Source organism: Zingiber officinale, chromosome 3B, assembly GCF_018446385.1.
Source record: "Zingiber officinale cultivar Zhangliang chromosome 3B, Zo_v1.1, whole genome shotgun sequence".
NCBI classification, from domain to species: domain Eukaryota; kingdom Viridiplantae; phylum Streptophyta; class Magnoliopsida; order Zingiberales; family Zingiberaceae; genus Zingiber; species Zingiber officinale.
The window spans coordinates 78896308-78917937 of NC_055991.1; the positions used below are offsets into that span (position 1 = coordinate 78896308).

At 34.1% G+C, this 21630-nt stretch overlaps 1 protein-coding gene and 3 long non-coding RNA genes across 36 annotated transcripts in view; all 4 read left to right on the top strand.

Annotated features, from left to right (window-relative positions):
- The window catches only part of LOC122056615, an 88041-nt gene that overhangs the window by 19783 nt on the left and 46628 nt on the right, over positions 1-21630 (top strand). The gene's annotated exons all lie outside the window — the stretch shown is intronic.
- Positions 4746-11118, top strand: LOC122056617. Of its 2 annotated transcripts, none has more exons than XR_006133309.1 (5): positions 4746-4945; positions 6705-6825; positions 6952-7001; positions 7442-10202; positions 10821-11118. It is a non-coding gene; the product is annotated as an uncharacterized LOC122056617 (long non-coding RNA). The 2 variants fall into 2 exon arrangements; XR_006133310.1 differs by lacking the exon at positions 4746-4945 and adding an exon at positions 5023-5303.
- On the top strand, positions 11381-19618 carry LOC122056618. Its single transcript, XR_006133311.1, has 12 exons — positions 11381-11422; positions 11860-13501; positions 13628-13677; positions 14117-14627; positions 14755-14804; positions 15246-15393; positions 15629-15748; positions 16363-16874; positions 17845-17911; positions 17993-18111; positions 18215-18399; positions 19184-19618. It is a non-coding gene; the product is annotated as an uncharacterized LOC122056618 (long non-coding RNA).
- Positions 16888-17750, top strand: LOC122056620. The gene is made up of 2 exons (XR_006133313.1): positions 16888-17050; positions 17463-17750. It is a non-coding gene; the product is annotated as an uncharacterized LOC122056620 (long non-coding RNA).

Here is a 21630-nt window from a genome sequence, read left to right on the forward strand (position 1 = left end):
TCTGATATCATCGATATATCCTCGGGCTATATTATTTTATAATAGCCCCTTGACTAGGCTCTTTTCATAAATATCCTTATCAGATTGGTTTTCTCAACTTATTGGTATTCTATCCTCGGAAGTGACTTGTCTCCTAGTCTTATTGGTATTTTCAATATTATACCTTTTTGATCTGCTCGGTTGGGACATTATTGGACTTCTGGTATTCTTGGTTCTCTGGCTATCATCCTCCCGACCAAGGGATCAAATTCCTTTCCCCGGTCAGGATATTATTGGACTTCTAGTATTCTTGGTTTTCTGGTTATCATCCTCCCGACCAAGGGATCAAATTCCTTTCCCCGGTCAGGATATTATTGGACTACTAGTATTCTTAGTTTTCTAGTTATCATCCTCCCGACCAAGGGATCGAACTTCTTTTCCTTTTGGGATATTATTGGACTTTTGGTATTCTTGGCTTTCTCATTATTATCCTCCCGACATAGGGATTGAGCTCCTCTCTCTGGCAGGGACACTATTGATATGATGTATTGGGATATTATTGGACTTCTGGTATTTCTGATTTTCTAGTTATCATCCTCCCGACCAAGGGATCAAACTCCTTTCGTTAGTCGGGACAATATTAGACTTCTGGTATTCTTGGCTTTCTTGTTATTATCCGTCTGATATAATGAGCTCCTCCCATCGGTCTGGATGGATCGTATTCAGGTATTCTAGTATTCTTATTCTTAGCAGTGGATCGTTGGTATTCTGGCATTCTAGGCATTTTTCTTCTTATTATCATAATGGCCATGAGATCAAGCTCCCTTTCTCAATTGGATTATAATTCTGGTATATACAGATATCATTATTATTTTTCTCCCCAGTCCAAATGAAATGGATATTCTTGTATTATGGACATTCTTATTCTTATTCTTAGCGAGGGATCGAGTCATTTCATCCCGGTCCAATAAAATGGATATTTTGGTATTCTTAACATTTTTATTATTTCCTCACGACCAAGGATCTAGTTCTTCTCACTGGTTAGGGCAAGATGGGAAAAGAGGGATTCCTTTTGATTTTTTTACTCCAAGGTAGTAGCTGATATTTAATCTACCAAACTAATTGTTACCATTATTTTTGGGTCACTGAATCCTATAATTTTATGTATTTCTGCATTTTAACTTTACATCTTTCCTATTTGATGTTGATATTTTTGTTTGTCCTCTTCTCATTCACATGTTGTTTAATTATTTTTTATTCCCGAATTAATAATCATTGCTTTCAATAATGGTGTGAAATCGATGACAATTAAGTGTAGATTCTTAGCCTCGATCCTACTTATGTTGTGTTGAAGTTTATAGAAAGAAAATTCTTATGCACTTGTTTGTATATGTTCCTGCTGACCAATTAAATCTTTTGTTGCTTAAATTTGTCAGCATTTGTGATGTAGGTGTTCTAGATATCCTAATGATGTATGATGCATTTTCAACATCATGTCGATCAATTGTTATTCGAATATTTGGTCGTTTTCTTTGGTTTTTAGTTGCTTCTTTTGTTGTCTGCTATTTTATATGTATGTCCTTTCACATCATATTATTACTTTAGAATTTATAATTCCTTAATATATTGTCATATTTTTTGTTATTGCATTTTTTTTCTGTGTTTTATCACCCCCTTCATTAATAATATCTAATAATCTTATCAAAATTGATACACTTGGTTTAAGTAAAGCACTGCAAGATGGTTCCATGGTTCTAGTTTTGCTGCTTTTAGAATATATATCTTTATCATTGGAATTTACCTTTGTTGGCTTTCTTGTGAGAATTTTATTCTGTCATTGCTTAATGGATTTATGTGATTGTGTGCCTAGTGAGATGACTGCTCTAGGTAATCTTTTTTCACGCCTTCTTGTCTATCTTTGAGCCTTCAATTTGTGTCACCTCCTTGTTCCTAGTAACTGACACTTGTTTTTTTTTCATCCTCAAGGAAGATTGTTATGTTGGATAGGGTATGTATTGAGAGGACTATTGACTATATCAAGTAAGTTCTTTTCTTCCGAGCAACATGTATGCAAGGAGCATGGACAAAATCATTTAGTCATCCTTTATGTGTTTTTGAATGTACTATTTTGATGCACTTAAAGTTCCATATGATGATTTCCTTTTTCATCATTGAAATCTTGGTTTTCAATTAATTCTGAGTCTGGGTGGTTATCTTTTCAATTCCTTTACCTAGATTTCTTGCCTCTCAACTGTTTCTACTTAGGAACTTTGACTATCTAATTTTAGTACTTTGTGATGTTTTGTATTGATCACTCGAGCACGCATATTTGATTTGTGGTTTGAAATAATGCTTATGATTTAACAATTAGTTTGATTCATATTAGGATTATAATTGAAAGGAATTTCTTGTCTATGGTGTCACCAAAATTTTACCTTTTCTAGATTACTCAAATTGAATCTTGATATCTTTTTATCTTATGAGTGAATGTACTGAACAAATTGTAATATTTAGTGATATACCACTATTGTTTAAAGATCTATTGATATGTCATTGTTTTGCAGTATCTCATCCATGACAAACAATTCTTTACAGTTTTAAATTCTAATCATATAAACATATATATAAGGTAAGTTAACTTCTATGATTCTAGTTTTATCTTTTGTTTTATGTTTTGGCCTATCGGTTGTTTGGTTACTATTTGAACTTTAAATGCTTTTCTGATCATGTCAATAATGTTCTGTTTGATGATATATGATATTTCGTATTTCAGATATGTACTTTTATGGTTGGTCATTCTTGGCAGGAAGTTTCCATTTGCCTATTTTCTCTAGGAAAGTAACTACTCGATGGTGTCTCTGAGTGATAAATGGTCTTCTAGGCCTGAGGTATACCTTCATGTGGAAATTGCTTTCTCCATTTATAATTTTCAGTCTCTCTAAATTTTTTGTTGGACTCCCAAATAACATTAGTTAAATTGTTTTTCCCTTTTTCTTTAGTAGGCCTACTCATGTATGTTTAATAATATATTGATTTAGTCATTCTCGTCACTTGTGAGAAATTCTTTTGTGGGAGTAGTGTCAATGCTTTTGGTTTGTAAAATTCATCTTCCGTAACTTTGCTTCCAGATATTTTCTGTTTGCTTTGATCTTTCTTTGAATTACTTGAGATTTACCTTCTTCATGTTAGTCTAGCTCAGGAAACTGCCATCTGTCAAAGGACAATAGAATTCCTAGAGTCATGGGCTAATATTAAACAGTGAACTGATACTCACATTAGTCTAGCTACAATAGAGAATTACTGTCAGTCCATCTATTAGAGGACAACAGGAGAAATCATGGTCTCAGTATAAGAGTTGTCAAGTAAATTTGATCTTGATCTCCTCCTTGTAGATCTCAAAGCATGAAACTTGGTAGTTTGGTTCTTCTAATTGCCTCTTAAGATTTCTACAATTTGGGGCTGATAATATTGGACTCCACCAGAAATCCAGAAATAAAATCCAGTGTGAATGTGACACGTTCTCAATCAAATATTAGAATAAAAGGCTGAAATCACATAGTAAGGCATAAATATGGAAGCAAGACTGAAGTTGATCCATTTATCACTTATTTTAAAAAAAATTAGCAACTTTTTAACATCATGCAGATTTCCATTTTGGGACTTTAGGTGATTTTACATCACATAAACTAGTTTTAAAAAAAATAGCTTGCTTATGCTTTTTTTTATATATTGATAGAGAATGGCACCTGTTAAAGTTATGATGACATAACATAAATTGTTGACATCACTTTTGATTGCTACTTTTTCACTAAAATTCTTTTTGCTTTTAAAATGAGTATGCTATTTATCTCTTCTTCGCTTTGATGGAGCCATGCAGGAAAATGAGCATTTCTCTTGTCTAAGTTGAACTATGATCTTCATAGAACATGATGCTAGTTATAGCTGTATTCTCTGTTTTTTGTTCTCACTTTGATTTGGTCATTTTTGTTCCACTAATCAATATACTCTAACTTTGTGACAACTTCCATAAAGAAATTCATTTGGATTTTCATATACTTTGACCTTGGTTTTGACCACATTGTAATGAAGCTGACGGCTGCTCCACAAATGAATTATGGTTTTGAATACTAGATCACTTTTATTACTTACTGAAATTGTCTCCAGGCTTCTGGTGTACGTTTTGACCACATTGTAATGAATTATGACATTTAATCCTGATGGGAGAACATTTCTTTATGGTTTGCATGAAAGTCTGAAAGTACACTCAATTGTTTCATTTTTTAATGACACTTCTCACAAAGCATTAATACCAATTTTGTCCAGGTATTTTCTTGGGAACCAATAGTATGCCATGATAATGTAGATGTGGGATGGTCTAGACTATCATATACGAATGTTCACGAGGGAAAGCTTCTTGGATGTTCATACAATCAAAGTTGTGTTGGCGTATGGGTTGTGGACCTCTCTGTGCATATTCTAACTCATTCTATTAGGCTTAAAAAAATATTTTTGCTTCTTGAGAAAACATTAAATGGTCACTAAATCTGTAAATATAAAGTTTAATACTAGCTGATATTATGAAATGCAGTGCATTGAACCATATGCAATTGCTAGTCCTAGATTAAATGATCATTCAGGCCAAAAGTCTACATCAGATGGTAATCCATCTATGCCAGATGATAGCATAAAGTCTAGTATGAGGAGGTTATCAATATTACAGAGTTCTGAAACAAATTCTAAGGAGACAAGATCATTACTAGGTAGGCTATTTGAATAGTTTTTATTGCATTTTTCATTTTATGTGTTTGGAGCAGGTATGAGATATGAATATTTCTCTTTTCTGTAATTGAAGCATGTGCTAGCACGAGAGCACCTCTGGTCGCACCAACATCCGTTTCTTCCTTTAAAAAGAAGTTTATCAAAACTTCAGTCCACATCCAACCTTCAGACCATGCAAGCAGATATGGTACCTATGATTGTTCCAAGAACTAGCACGAGAATACACTTGTCCTCTGATTTTACTATAGACTCTGGGGTTGGTAAAACAATGTCATTTGATATCCAATTAAAATTTACTGAATTTTGGAAGGTGTCAAACATCAAATAGAATTCAGATAAAGCAGATATCCATTTAGTCTGGATATTTGAGCAGTAGTAATATTGAACAAAATGAATTTCTTGGCCAAACTCCTATTTCTTTTGGCAATTCAACATATGTCAGCTGCAACAAATAATTTGGATGGTGTTAAGAACTTGATTAAAGGAAGGATCAGGTCTATCCAATTTATTCAGAGAACCACATTTGCACTTTGATCAGGAAAATTGTATGTTTGATGCCACCTTATTTTGTTTTGTTAGATTATTCATGATTCCAACTTATCAAGATGTCTTGATATTATTGTTGAACTCTGTTAGTTATAGGACATTCTAAAGCATACATCATCACTATTCTATGTTATTTTGTATTTCTCCTTCAAATGAACTATACTTGTAGATATTAAGTGATCCTGTGATTAAATATTTCTTTGCAAATCATGGCATAGATAATGAAGAGAACTTCCAGAGTGAAATTTCAGCATTGATAATTTTCAATCTTGGTTGGACTAATACCAAACTCCTGAGTTGGATCTATATAAATTCTTACCCTATCAAGTGTCACCTCCAAGAAATTAAGTATTCAAGGAAGAATGTATTGAAGGTAAAAAAAAGAAGCTTGACATTCAAAGAAACTGGTATAGATAAGGTACATTTTGTTGGACACGGGAGGAAATCCATTAAAAAATCAATCAGATTGGTGATGGCTGATTTGCACACTTGCAAGAGAGATGTCCATGTCTTCACTATTGTGGACATATTCGCCGCATTGAATTCGACCTTAGCTAAAGGGCTAACTGAATCAACCATAGCCAATCTTGACGAACCGTGTTCAATATTAAATTTGTTTCCGATTAAGTTTCAACCTCTAGGGTATTTAAAGAAATATGAAAGAACATCTAGTTCAAATAAGTCAATCAAGAGCTTTAGGTTTTTATGTATTTAGAATTACCTAAGAAAAGTAAAACAATTCTATTTCCTATTACGAGTTTGAAATTTGCATCTTTTTCTTACACGAGAAATAGATCATGCACAATCTTCATCAATACCAAGTACCCTTGCAACATTATATGAACATGATGGATCTTCAAATATGTAAGGTAACTGGAATTTAATCTTCCTAAGTAATTGGTTTGAATTATTTCCAACCTCATTTGGATTACGTATGATTTAATCTTTAGGAGAAGATCTTTTACAAACTCCTCATTAACCATGTGGAAGAATTGCTTCCAATTATTTATACACCAATTGTCGGAGAGGCATACCAGACTCTATCTTTAGGCATCCTCAGGGCCTCTATATGTTTGAATGAGAAGTTATTATGTTGCTCGACTTGCTTCCTAATCCAATTACTGAAATTTATAGAATAAATGAACTTCAGATTAACAATGAAATTTATGGAATAAATGCTTCAGTTATTATAGAATAAAAGAAAAAGTGTCAAGGCCTTACTTAAATTAGATTAACAATATTGTGAATTTATTTGGATATTGTCTGTCTATGCTATAAGATGATAGTTTGTTGTTGTTGTTTGTTATGTTTCTTGAGCATCTCAATGTATCTCATGCTTGCAAATATATATTTTTTTGGTACTTGAATTCATATAGTGATCTTTCTTCCTTTATTTTCAGGTTAAGCCTTGGGTGAAAACAAGCCTTGCCCTGGTATTGGAGTTGTTACCAAGTATTTTATTCATCTTATCTAGAATTAAACCTTCAAGATTGTTCAGCCCTGCATTTCAGGTCCTAAAAGGTAGACCTCTGCTGTTATCTTTCAACCTACGCTCCCTTGTTATCCATTTCTTTGTCCAGAAAACCAATGCATTTAATTTTTTTCTTTTAAATCATGATGGATCTCATGACCGTGTACACTTAAAAGAGATGAAAGCAGATTGGCATTCTTGTCTTGACAACAAAGTTAGATTCAAGGTGAGAGTCCGTGTATTCCTCACTAGTGGTTAATGCCTAGTTCCATTTTCTAGCATGACCATGAACAACCATCGCTAAGCTGCTTCCGGTATATATACAATCTTAGTTGTTGTTGTTTCTTAAATTTTTATAGTTTCTGCAGCCATTTTCTAAAAAAAAATTGGGATAGTGATGAAGTAGATGAACTGGTACATTTGAAGCTTGAGAATTGCAATGCTGAAAAAGATACATTGTTTCCTACAATTTCTGAAGTTCATTTATTTAATTATCAAGAACCTATCAGTTTTTGAAGATGGAAGTGTCTCATCAATGCCTTATCTTGCAAAACAATCACTGTCATACTGATTATGACCAGTTGCAAATTATTTACAGTTGTTATCTTGATTATTGTTTAATTCTGAATCTTGTTTATTTTTACTAACCAATTGCTTCTTTTGCAGGGATTTGCAGTGCCCAAGAAATCACAAGAAAAAGTTGTGAAGTTTGACTTTCATGGCCAATCTGTCGAGCTCAAGCATGATAGTGTTGTTCTTGGTGTTGGACTTATTGCCAAGAAGGCTTGTGAATTGGGTCTTTAGGTTATAGTTGATAAGGGGATAAATATGTCTTTTTGTCCCCTTTTTTTTCTAAAAGAAAAAGGGTCAAGGCCTTCATTAAATTAGATTAACAATAATATTGTAAATTTATTTGGATATTGTCTGTCTTTGCTATAAGATGATAGTTTGTTGTTGTTTTTTGTTATGTTTCTTAAGCATCTCAATGTATCTCATGCTTGCAAATATATTTTTTTTTTGGTACTTGTATTCATATAGTGATCTTTCTTCCTTTATTTTCAGGTTAAGCCTTGGGTGAAAACAAGCCTTGCCCTGGTATTGGAGTTGTTACCAAGTATTTTATTCATCTTATCTAGAATTAAACCTTGAAGATTGTTCAGCCCTGCATTTCAGGTCCTAAAAGGTAGACCTCTGCTGTTATCTTTCAACCTACGCTCCCTTGTTATCCATTTCTTTGTCCAGAAAACCAATGCATTTAATTTTTTTCTTTTAAATCTTGATGGATCTCATGACCGTGTACCCTTAAAAGAGATGAAAGCAGATTGGCATTCTTGTCTTGACAACAAAGTTAGATTCAAGGTGAGAGTCCGTGTATTCCTCACTAGTGGTTAATGCCTAGTTCCATTTTCTAGCATGGCCATGAACAACCTTCGCTAAGCTGCTTCCGGTATATATACAATCTTAGTTGTTGTTGTTTCTTAAATTTTTATAGTTTCTGCAGCCATTTTCTAGAAAAAAATTGGGATAGTGATGAAGTAGATGAACTGGAACATTTGAAGCTTGAGAATTGCAATGCTGAAAAAGATACATTGTTTCCTACAATTTCTGAAGTTCATTTATTTAATTATCAAGAACCTATCAGTTTTTGAAGATGGAAGTGTCTCATCAATGCCTTATCTTGCAAAACAATCACTGTCATACTGATTATGACCAGTTGTAAATTATTTACAGTTGTTATCTTGATTATTGTTTAATTCTGAATCTTGTTTATTGTTACTAACCAATTGCTTCTTTTGCAGGGATTTGCAGTGCCCAAGAAATCACAAGAAAAAGTTGTGAAGTTTGACTTTCATGGCCAATCTGTCGAGCTCAAGCATGATAGTGTTGTGCTTGGTGTTGGACTTGTTGCCAAGAAGGCTTGTGAATTGGGTCTTTAGGTTATAGTTGATAATGGGATAAATATGCCTTTCTGTCCCCTTTTTTTTCTAAATGAAAAAGGGTCAAGGCCATACTTAAATTAGATTAACAATATTGTGAATTTATTTGGATATTGTCTGTCTTTGCTATAAGATGAGAGTTTGTTGTTGTTTGTTATGTTTCTTGAGCATCTCAATGTATCTCATGCTTGCAAATATATTTTTTTTTGGTACTTGTATTCATATAGTGAATTTTCTTCCTTTATTTTCAGGTTAAGCCTTGGGTGAAAACAAGCCTTGCCCTGGTATTGGATTTGTTACCAAGTATTTTATTCATCTTATCTAGAATTAAACCTTGAAGATTGTTCAACCCTGCATTTCTGTCCTAAAAGGTAGACCTCTGCTGTTATCTTTCAACCTACGCTCCCTTGTTATCCATTTCTTTGTCCAGAAAACCAATGCATTTAATTTTTTTCTTTTAAATCATGATGGATCTCATGACCGTGTACCCTTAAAAGATATGAAAGCAGATTGGCATTCTTGTCTTTACAACAAAGTTAGATTCAAGGTGAGAGTCTGTGTATTCCTCACTAGTGGTTAATGCCTAGTTCCATTTTTCAGCATGGCCATGAACAGCCTTCGCTAAACTGCTTCCGGTATATATACAATCTTTGTTGTTGTTGTTTCTTAACTTTTTATAGTTTCTGCTGCCATTTTCTAAAAAAAAAATTGGCAGAGTGATGAAGTAGATGAACTGGTACATTTTAAGCTTGAGAATTGCAATGCTGAAAAAGATACATTGTTTCCTACAATTTCTGAAGTTCATTTATTTAATTATCAAGAACCTATCAGTTTTTGAAGATGGAAGTGTCTCATCAATGCCTTATCTTGCAAAACAATCACTGTCATACTTATTATGACCAGTTGCAAATTATTTACAGTTGTTATCTTGATTATTGTTTAATTCTGAATCTTGTATATTGTTACTAACCAATTACTTCTTTTGCAGGGATTTGCAGTGCCCAAGAAATCACAAGAAAAAGTTGTAAAGTTTGACTTTCATGGCCAATCTGACGAGCTCAAGCATGATAGTGTTGTGCTTGGTGTTGGACTTGTTGCCAAGAAGGCTTGTGAATTGGGTCTTTAGGTTATAGTTGATAAGGGGATAAATATGCCTTTTTGTCCCCTTTTTTTTCCAAAAGAAAAAGCGTCAAGGCCATACTTAAATTAGATTAACAATATTGTGAATTTATTTGGATATTGTCTGTCTTTGCCATAAGATGATAATTTGTTGTTGTTGTTTGTTATGTTTCTTGAGCATCTCAATGTATCTCATGCTTGCAAATATATTTTTTTTGGTACTTGTATTCATATAGTGATCTTTCTTCAGGTTAAGCCTTGGGTGAAAACAAGCCTTGCCCTGGTATTGGAGTTGTTACCAAGTATTTTATTCATCTTATCTAGAATTAAACCTTGAAGATTGTTCAGAACTGCATTTCAGGTCCTAAAAGGTAGACCTCTGCTGGTATCTTTCAACCTACGCTCCCTTTTTATCCTTTTCTTTGTCCAGAAAACCAATGCATTTAATTTTTTTCTTTTAAATCATGATGGATCTCATGACCGTGTACCCTTAAAAGAGATGAAAGCAGATTGGCATTCTTGTCTTGACAACAAAGTTAGATTCAAGATGAGAGTCCGTGTATTCCTCACTAGTGGTTAATGCCTAGTTCCATTTTTTAGCATGGCCATGAACAACCTTCGCTAAGCTGCTTCAAGTATATAAACAATCTTTGTTGTTGTTGTTTCTTAAATTTTTATAGTTTCTACTGCCTTTTTCTAAAAATAAAATTTGGATAGTGATGAAGTAGATAAACTGGTACATTTTAAGCTTGAGAATTACAATGCTGAAAAAGATACATTGTTTCCTACAATTTCTGAAATTCATTTATTTCATTTTCATGAACCTATCAGTTTTTGAAGATGGAAGTGTCTCATCAATGGCTTATCTTGCAAAACAATCACTGTCATACTGATTATGACCAGTTGCAAATTATTTACAGTTGTTATCTTGATTATTGTTTAATTCTGAATCTTGTTTATTGTTACTAACCAATTGCTTCTTTTTGCAGGGATTTGCGGTGCCCAAGAAATCACAAGAAAAAGTTGTGAAGTTTGACTTTCATGGCCAATCTGTCGAGCTCAATCATGATAGTGTTGTGCTTGGTGTTGGACTTGTTGCCAAGAAGGCTTGTGAATAGGGTCTTTAGGTTATAGTTGATAAGGGGATAAGTATGTCTTTTTGTCCCCTTTTTTTTCTAAAAGAAAAAGAGTCTAGGCCTTACTTAAATTAGATTAAAAATATTGTGAATTTATTTGGATATTGTCTGTCTTTGCTATAAGATGATAGTTTGTTGTTGTTGTTTGTTATGTTTCTTGAGCATCTCAATGTATCTCAATGATAGTTTGGATATTGGTGTTGTTACCAAGTATTTTATTCATCTTATCTAGAATTAAACCTTGAAGATTGTTCAGCCCTGCATTTCAGGTCCTAAAAGGTAGACCTCTGCTATTGTCTTTGAAACTACGCTCCCTTGTTATCCATTTCTTTGTCCAGAAAACCAATGCATTTAATTTTTTTCTTTTAAATCATGATGGATCTCATGACCGTGTACCCTTAAAAGAGTTGATCACAGATTGACATTCTTGTCTTGACAACAAAGTTAGATTCAAGGTGAGAGTCCGTGTATTTCTCACTTGTGGTTAATGCCTAGTTCCATTTTTTAGCATGGCCATGAATAGCCTTCGCTAAGCTGCTTCCGGTATATACAATCTTTGTTGTTGTTGTTTCTTAAATTTTTATAGTTTCTGCTGTCATTTTCTAAAAAAAAATTGTTATAGTGATGAAGTAGATGAACTGGTACATTTTAAGCTTGAGAATTGCAATGGTGAAAAAGATATATCGTTTCCTACAATTTATGAAGTTCATTTATTTAATTATCAAGAACCTATCAGTTTTTGAAGATGGAAGTGTCTCATCAATGCCTTGTCATGCAAAACAATCACTGTCATACTGATTATTACCAGTTGCAAATTATTTACAGTTGTTATTTGATTATTGTTTAATTCTGAATCTTGTTTATTGTTACTAACCAATTGCTTCTTTTGCAGGGATTTGCAGTGCCCAAGAAATCACAAGAAAAAGTTGTGAAGTTTGACTTTCATGGCCAATCTGTCGAGCTCAAGCATGATAGTGTTGTGCTTGGTGTTGGACTTGTTGCCAAGAAGGCTTGTGAATTGGGTCTTTAGGTTATAGTTGATAAGGGGATAAATATGCCTTTTTGTCCCCTTTTTTTTCTAAAAGAAAAAGGGTCTTGGCCTAACTTAAATTAGATTAACAATATTGTTAATTTATTTGGATATTGTCTGTCTTTGCTATAAGATGATAGTTTGTTGTTGTTGTTTGCTATGTTTCTTGAGCATCTCGATGTATCTCATACTTGCCAATATATTTTTTTTGGTACTTGTATATATATAGTGATCTTTCTTCCTTTATTTTCAGGTTAAGCCTTAGGTGAAAACAAGTCTTGCCCTGGTATTGGAGTTGTTACCAAGTATTTTATTCATCTTATCTAGAATTAAACCTTGAAGATTGTTCCGCCCTGCGTTTCAGGTCCTAAAAGGTAGACCTGTGCTGTTATCTTTCAACCTACGCTCCCTTGTTATCCATTTCTTTGTCCAGAAAACCAATGCATTTAATTTTTTTCTTTTAAATCATGATGGATCTCATGACCGTGTACCCTTAAAAGAGATGAAAGCAGATTGGCATTCTTGTCTTGACGACAAAGTTAGATTCAAGGTGAGAGTCCGTGTATTCCTCACTAGTGGTTAATGCCTAGTTCCACTTTTTAGCAGGGCCATGAACAACCTTCGCTAAGCTGCTTCCGGTATATATACAATCTTTGTTGTTGTTGTTTCTTAAAGTTTTGTAGTTTCTGCTGCCATTTTCTAAAAAAAAAAATTGGGATAGTGATGAAGTAGATGAACTGGTACATTTTAAGCTTGAGAATTGCAATGCTGAAAAAGATACATTGTTTCCTACAATTTCTGAAGTTCATTTATTTAATTATCAAGAACCTATCAGTTTTTGAAGATGGAAGTGTCTCATCAATGCCTTATCTTGCAAAACACTCACTGTCATACTGATTATGACCAGTTGCAAATTATTTACAGTTGTTATCTTGATTATTGTTTAATTCTGAATCTTGTTTATTGTTACTAACCAATTGCTTCTTTTGCAGGGATTTGCAGTGCCCAAGAAATCACAAGAAAAAGTTGTGAAGTTTAACTTTCATGGCTAATCTGTCGAGCTCAAGCATGATAGTGTTGTGCTTGGTGTTGGACTTGTTGCCAAGAAGGCTTGTGAATTGGGTCTTTAGGTTATAGTTGATAAGGGGATAAATATGTCTTTTTGTCCCCTTTTTTTTCTAAAAGAAAAAGCGTCAAGGCCTAACTTAAATTAGATTAACAATATTGTGATTTTATTTAGATATTGTCTGTCTTTGCTATAAGATGATAGTTTGTTGTTGTTGTTTGTTATGTTTCTCGAGCATCTCAATGTATCTCATGCTTGCAAATATATTTTTTTTGGTACTTGTATTCATATAGTGATCTTTCTTCCTTTATTTTCAGGTTAAGCCTTGGGTGAAAACAAGCCTTGCCCTGGTATTGGAGTTGTTACCAAGTATTTTATTCATCTTATCTAGAATTAAACCTTGAAGATTGTTCAGCCCTGCATTTCAGGTCCTAAAAGGTAGACCTCTGCTGGTATCTTTCAACCTACGCTCCCTTTTTATCCTTTTCTTTGTCCATAAAACCAATGCATTTAATTTTTTTCTTTTAAATCATGATGGATCTCATGACCGTGTACCCTTAAAAGAGATGAAAGCAGATTGACATTCTTGTCTTGACAACAAAGTTAGATTCAAGGTGAGAGTCCGTGTATTCCTCACTAGTGGTTAATTCCTAGTTCCATTTTTTAGCATGGCAATGAACAACCTTCGCTAAGCTGCTTCCGGTATATATACAATCTTTGTTGTTGTTGTTTCTTAAATTTTTATAGTTCTGCTGCCATTTTCTAAAAAAAAATTGGGATAGTGATGAAGTAGAAAAACTGGTACATTTTAAGCTTGAGAATTGCAATGCTGAAAAAGATACATTGTTTCCTACAATTTCTGAAGTTCATTTATTTAATTATCAAGAACCTATCAGTTTTGAAGATGGAAGTGTCTCATCAATGTCTTATCTTGCAAAACAGTCACTGTCATACTGATTATGACCAGTTGCAAATTATTTACAGTTGTTATCTTGATTATTGTTTAATTCTGAATCTTGTTTATTGTTACTAACCAATTGCTTCTTTTTGCAGGGATTTGCGGTGCCCAAGAAATCACAAGAAAAAGTTGTGAAGTTTGACTTTCATGGTCAATCTGACGAGCTCAAGCATGATAGCGTTGTGCTTGGTGTTGGACTTGTTGCCAAGAAGGCTTGTGAATTGGGTCTTTAGGTTATAGTTGATAAGGGGATAAATATGCCTTTTTGTCCCCTTTTTTTTCTAAAAGAGAAAGGGTCTAGGCTTTACTTAAATTAGATAAACAATATTGTGAATTTATTTGAATATTGTCTGTCTTTGCTATAAGATGATAGTTTGTTGTTGTTGTTTGTTATGTTTCTGAGCATCTCAATGTATCTCATGCTTGCAAATATATATTTTTTGGTACTTGTATTCATATAGTGATCTTTCTTCCTTTATTTTCAGGTTAAGCCTTCGGTGAAAACAAACCTTGCCCTGGTATTGGTGTTGTTACCAAGTATTTTATTCATCTTATCTAGAATTAAACCTTGAAGATTGTTCAGCCCTGCATTTCAGGTCCTAAAAGGTAGACCTCTGCTGTTATCTTTCAACCTACGCTCCGTTGTTATCCATTTCTTTGTCCAGAAAACCAATGCATTTAATTTTTTTTCTTTTAAATCATGATGGATCTCATGACCGTGTACTCTTAAAAGAGATGAAAGCAGATTGGCATTCTTGTCTTTACAACAAAGTTAGATTCAAGGTGAGAGTCCGTGTATTCCTCACTAGTGGTTAATTCCTAGTTCCATTTTTTAGCATGGCCATGAACAACCTTCGCTAAGCTGCTTTCGGTATATATACAATCTTTGTTGTTGTTGTTTCTTAACTTTTTATAGTTTCTGCTGCTATTTTCTAAAAAAAAAATTGGGATAGTGATGTAGTAGATGAACTCGTACATTTTAAGCTTGAGAATTGAAATGCTGAAAAAGATACATTGTTTCCTACAATTTTTAAAGTTCATTTATTTAATTATCAAGAACCTATCAGTTTTTGATGATGGAAGTGTCTCATCAATGCCTTATCTTGCAAAACAATCACTGTCATACTGATTATGACCAGTTGCAAATTATTTACAGTTGTTATCTTGATAATTGTTTAATTCTGAATCTTGTTTATTGTTACTAACCAATTGCTTCTTTTGCAGGGATTTGCAATGCCCAAGAAATCACATGAAAAAGTTGTGAGACTTTCATGGCCAATCTGTCGAGCTCAAGCATGATAGTGTTGTGCTTGGTGTTGGACTTGTTGCCAAGAAGGCTTGTGAATTGGGTCTTTAGGTTATATTTGATAAGGTGATAAATATGCCTTTTTGTCCCCTTGTTTTTCTAAAAGAAAAAGGGTCAAGGCCTTACTTAAATTAGATTAACAATATTGTGAATTTATTTGGATATTGTCTGTCTTTGTTATAAGATGATAGTTTGTTGTTGTTTGTTATGTTTCTTGAGCATCTCAATGTATCTCATGCTTGCAAATATATATTTTTTGGTACTTGTATTCATATAGTGATCTTTCTTCCTTTATTTTCAGGTTAAGCCTTGGGTGAAAACAAGCCTTGCCCTGGTATTGGAGTTATTACCAGTATTTTATTCATCTTATCTAGAATTAAACCTTGAAGATTGTTCAGCCCTGCATTTCAGGTCCTAAAAGGTAGACCTCTGTTGTTATCTTTCAACCTACGCTCCCTTGTTATCCATTTCTTTCTCCAGAAAACCAATGCATTTAATTTTTTTCTTTTAAATCATGATGGATCTCATGACCGTGTACCCTTAAAAGAGATTATCACAAATTGACATTCTTGTCTTGACAACAAAGTTAGATTCATGGAGAGAGTCCGTGTATTCCTCACTAGTGGTTAATGCCTAGTTCCATTTTTTAGCATGGCCATGAACAGCCTTTGCGAAGCTGCTTCTGGTATATACAATCTTTGTTGTTGTTGTTTCTTAAATTTTTATAGTTTCTGCTGTCATTTTCTAAAAAAAAAATTGGGATAGTGATGAAGTAGATGAACTGGTACATTTTAAGCTTGAGAATTGCAATGCTGAAAAAGATACATTGTTTCCTACAATTTCTGAAGTTCATTTATTTAATTATCAAGAACCTATCAGTTTTTGATGATGGAAGTGTCTTATCAATGCCTTGTTTTGCAAAACAATCACTGTCATACTGATTACTACCAGTTGCAAATTATTTACAGTTGTTATTTGATTATTGTTTAATTCTGAATCTTATTTATTGTTACTAACCAATTGCTTCTTTTGCAGGGATTTGCAGTGCCCAAGAAATCATAAGAAAAAGTTGTGAAGTTTGACTTTCATGGCCAATCTGTCGAGCTCAAGCATGATAGTGTTGTGCTTGGTGTTGGACTTGTTGCCAAGAAGGCTTGTGAATTGGGTCTTTAGGTTATAGTTGATAAGGGGATAAATATGCCTTTTTGTCCCCTTTTTTTTCTAAAAGAAAATTGGTCAAGGCCTAACTTAAATTAGATTAACAATATTGTTAATTTATTTGGATATTGTCTGTCTTTGCTATAAGATGATAGTTTGTTGTTGTTGTTTGTTATGTTTCTTGAGCATCTCGATGTATCTCATGCTTGCAAATATATTTTTTTTGGTACTTGTATTCATATAGTGATCTTTCTTCCTTTATTTTCAGGTTAAGCCTTGGGTGAAAACAAGCCTTGCCCTGGTATTGGAGTTGTTACCAAGTATTTTATTCATCTTATCTAGAATTAAACCTTGAAGATTGTTCAGCCCTGCATTTCAGGTCCTAAACGGTAGATCTCTACTGTTATCTTTCAACCTACGCTCCATTTTTATCCATTTCTTTGTCCAGAAAACCAATGCATTTAATTTTTTTCTTTTAAATCATGATGGATCTCATGACTGTGTACCCTTAAAAGAGATGGAAGCAGATTGGCATTCTTGTCTTGACGACAAATTTAGATTCAAGGTGAGAGTCCGTGTATTCCTCACTAGTGGTTAATGCCTAGTTCCATTTTTTAGCATGGCCATGAACAACCGTCGCTAAGCTGCTTCCGGTATATATACAATCTTTGTTGTTGTTTCTTAACTTTTTATAGTTTCTGCTGCTATTTTCTAATAAAAAAATTGGGATAGTGATGAAGTAGATGAACTGGTACATTTTAAGCTTGAGAATTGCAATGCTGAAAAAGATACATTGTTTCCTACAATTTCTGAAGTTCATTTATTTAATTATCATGAACCTATCAGTTTTTGAAGATGGAAGTGTCTCATCAATGCCTTATCTTGCAAAACAATCACTGTCATACTGATTATGACCAGTTGCAAATTATTTACAGTTATCTTGATTAATGTTTAATTCTGAATCTTGTTTATTGCAGTGCCCAAGAAATCACAAGAAAAAGTTGTGAAGTTTGACTTTCATGGCCAATCTGTCGAGCTCAAACATGATAGTGTTGTGCTTGGTGTTGGACTTGCTGCCAAGAAGGCTTGTGAATTGGGTCTTTAGGTTATAGTTGATAAGGGGATAAATATGCCTTTTTGTCCCCTTTTTTTTCTAAAAGAAAAAGGGTCAAGGCCTTACTTAAATTAGATTAACAATATTGTGAATTTATTTGGATATTGTCTGTCTTTGCTATAAGATGATAGTTTGTTGTTGTTGTTTGTTATGTTTCTGGAGCTTCTCATTGTATCTCATGCTTGCAAATATATTTTTTTTTGGTACTTGTATTCATATAGTGATCTTTATTCCTTTATTTTCAGGTTAAGCCTTGGGTGAAAACAAGCCTTGCCCTGGTATTGGAGTTGTTACCAAGTATTTTCTCAAAGGGTATTATTGATTGAAGTGGTCACATCTGTCAATTGATTTTTCATATTTTTCATGTATTGATGAAATTATGTGTAATTGTAGTGGCCTTCAAGAATATTTAAATCAGCAAGGATTCCATATAGTTGGATATGGTTGCACAACGTGTATTGGAAATTCTGGGGACCTTGATGAGTTGGTGACTGTTGCGATTTTAGATAACTGTAAGTTGAGCTTAATTGGATAATTGAAACGATGAGGACATGTTACTCTTGTCTTTTGTTTATATATTTAAATTTAAATATTGTCCTTGATTTTTGTTATCAGAGATATGTCATTGATTGTCCAATCTTGAAGTGGCAGCAACATCAAGGTCAAAATTTTAAAGTTAAACTAATCTCAACCATCTTGGCTTTATTGGTTTGTATCTCCTTCAATGTAGCAAGATGAAGATATGTATCCAACAACCCTTGCACATCCAATAAAGATACATGTTGATTGGCAGTATACTGGTAGTATTTTGAAAATCTGTCAAGTGCTTCATACTGCTTAATTTACTTATCATTTTTACTCATAAAAGAATGCCTTTTGTTCTATTTCTTTGACAAGCCATAGTTATGCAACCTATGATCTTGTTACCGAAATTTTAGCAATGTAAAGTTGGAAATATGCTAGCATGCCGTAATTTTTCATATAGGTGTAACAAAAGTATAATAGTACTGTAGAATGCCTATACAATGTCAAATTTAACAGAACTGTAGAATGTCAATCTTCCCCTCCTTTCTTGTTTACAGTGTTTCATCTCCTTTCCGTGATCAATGGGAACAAAATTTTATATCTCAGCTAGTACTAGCCAGGATAGAATCTATCGTCATCACTACCTGCGAAGTTGAGTTGGTAGGGGTGGCCCAACACAATATTAATGTCAATAAACTGTCAGATATGTTTTGGTCTTGTCATTCAATATCCGATCAACATTTGAAATCATTTTTGATCATTATAGAAGCTACTGGTTTAGTCATATCAGAAGAATAAGAGATTATATGATGATGATAAATATCACTACATAATATTATTATTAATATTTCTTTACTTAGATTGCATTAAACCTTACAGGGTCTTGCATATGCAAGAATATCATGCTTTTAGTTACATGTGCTTTGGTGGTTTTTTCCTCATCTCCACTTTATATAGATTTTCTATCAGCAACTCTAGATGATGAACATATTTTTTGTGCCAAGTGAAGAAATTCTTCTCTTTTTAATGAATTCAAATATACTATTTTTCTCTTTGCAGTTTGGAAAGAAAAGTCACCCTGAGTGTGCTTGATTTTCACCGAATAGTGAGTACCTAGTTTCACTTAGTTGATGGATTTGTAGAGGTAGGATATCGTATTAATTTTTCCATTCTTGGTGCTTTTTGAATGACAAGTTAATAGTATCACTTATTTCTCCGATTATATTGAGGTTTGGAATTATATAAGTGGGAAGCTTAAGAAGGATTTGTTGTGTTAGTCCAATGTGAGTAATCCTGAACATTCAATTTTCATTGCCATGAGAAATTTGTATTCACTTTAGATATTTCAAGTAGTAACTTCAGGTTCTTGCCAGCTTTGAAACTTCAATTTATTTTTTATTTGGTCTAGGTGACAAAATACTAAATGTATATTTCAAGAGTTTTCTACAAAGAGTAGCCTTAACTTTGTATCATGCGGATTAACATGTCTTATCCACAATTGAAAGTTTCACTCTGTGTTGGTAACCAACACAACGTTCCCCTCTCCTTATTGTTGGGGCAATCTGGGTACCCTAAGTTTTGATGTTTGGACAAAGGTTTAAGTTAGGTTTATTATTGTATTTGATATGCATTGTGAGTATGCAAGATACAGGTACAACAAGGAAAGTCCAAGGGTGATCTTGGCAAAGAAGGAAAGTCCAAGGATGAGTCTTGGCGGTGTAAGTCCAAGCATGTAGTCTTGGCAACGTAAATCCAATTGTGACTTGGCAATGGATGTGTAACGCCCGCCCTTCTACTAACCTTAGCTTACAGGACAAACGTTACCCTTTTCTGTATATCGTAAATTTCGGCATTCCTACCTATTACATCCTCCTTAGTCCATAGATCTATCCTAACTTGATACGATTAGTAGGATATGACTTGGAGCTCAGCAGAGCTGAAGGGGAGTCTAAAGTTTCTAACGAGTCTGGGTCGTGTGGCCCTGACAGGTAATGTACTTCCGGCTGGCGCATGGCACGACCGTGTGAGGGTCACACGGTCGTGACCCTTGGCAGAGGAGAAGAGGGGCACGGTCGTGTGAACCCAGACAACCGTGTCACTTCGGCCGAGAGGAAGAGAGACACGGCCGTGTGAATCCACACGGCCGTGTAGCTTGGGCCGAGAGGAAGAGGTGCACGGCTGTGTGACCACCTTGGCCGAGGGGAAGAGGTGCACAGTCGTGTGATTCCACACGACCGTGTCACCTTGGCCGAAAGCAGGCAGTGGGAGGCCGTGTGAACCGCACGGCCGTCCCACGGGCCGTGCGAAGGGTCACACCTTGCTCTACCAAAGGAGCTTGTCTCCCCTTTTTCACTTATCATCGCCACTCTAAATTCTGCCAAACCAATTAATTCATCCTAAACAATTAGTGACAGTATTTTATGTAAAGCAGAGAGAAGAAAATACTCACGTTCTAACATGTTCCACACAATTACAAGTTCTCCGATCTCTTTTTCTGCCATGCCATCATGCCATCTTTCAGAAGTTGGAGCAGCCACATCTAGTATTGTATAGATCGAGTTACCAGAATTCCAGTCAAAAATTAATAATGCTACTTAGCATGGGGCATGTTCTGCTATTAGTTGTTTTTCTAGCTTGATAAAAGTTAATTTTACTGATATAAAGATTCTTAATTAAGCTAGAATGATATAATGATGGTTCTTTTTGAGATGTTATCTGTTGTAAGGTTATCATAATTAATCTAAATTAATATTTCATCTTTGAATGTCTCCTAAAGACAGTTAATTTTCTTTTGGATAGTATAGTTGCTGAGAATAATCTTATAAATTATATGAGGAAAGCCGAAGGTGTAACCTCAATGGATCCTTTTTTTAAAAAAGGTTGGCTATGTAGGGATGATTGAATTACCACAAAAAGAAGCTTGGATAAATGTCCTATCCTTTCTGAGTTGGCTGTGAATATCCTAAGCATAAATCATTTGGAAAGCATTGAGATCAATGGAGAAGAAACTTTTGAGAATGCCTCAATTAGTAAGGAAGCTAACAGACGGTACGTAAATGTATTTTATTTTTAGAACCGTTGCTAATCTGCTTTGTTTTTGCAAGTTATTTTCTTTGGAACTTTTTGCAAGTGAAATCTGAAAGATTATCTTATATGTTAGACATAATTGTCAAGCTCCTTTCTAACCAGTTATTTCATTACAAGTATGAGGTGGTTGAATGTGTCACAATCCATGGATTCAATTGTCGTCCCATTGCTTCAAGATTTCAGAACTCTCTCTTTAGATTTTTAGGATCCTATTATCATGTTAGACAAATTATTATGCTGTTATAATCAAGGATGCTTCTAGTATATTCATTTGAAAATTTTTAATTATTCCGGCCAATGTGGGGTCTCGGGTAGGGATGGCAACGGGGTAGGTTTGGGCCGGGTTTGGCCAATTCCAGAACCCACCCTATCAGAAAAAATGGACCCGGACCCACCCTGCCTAGTTTTTCAACCCGCAC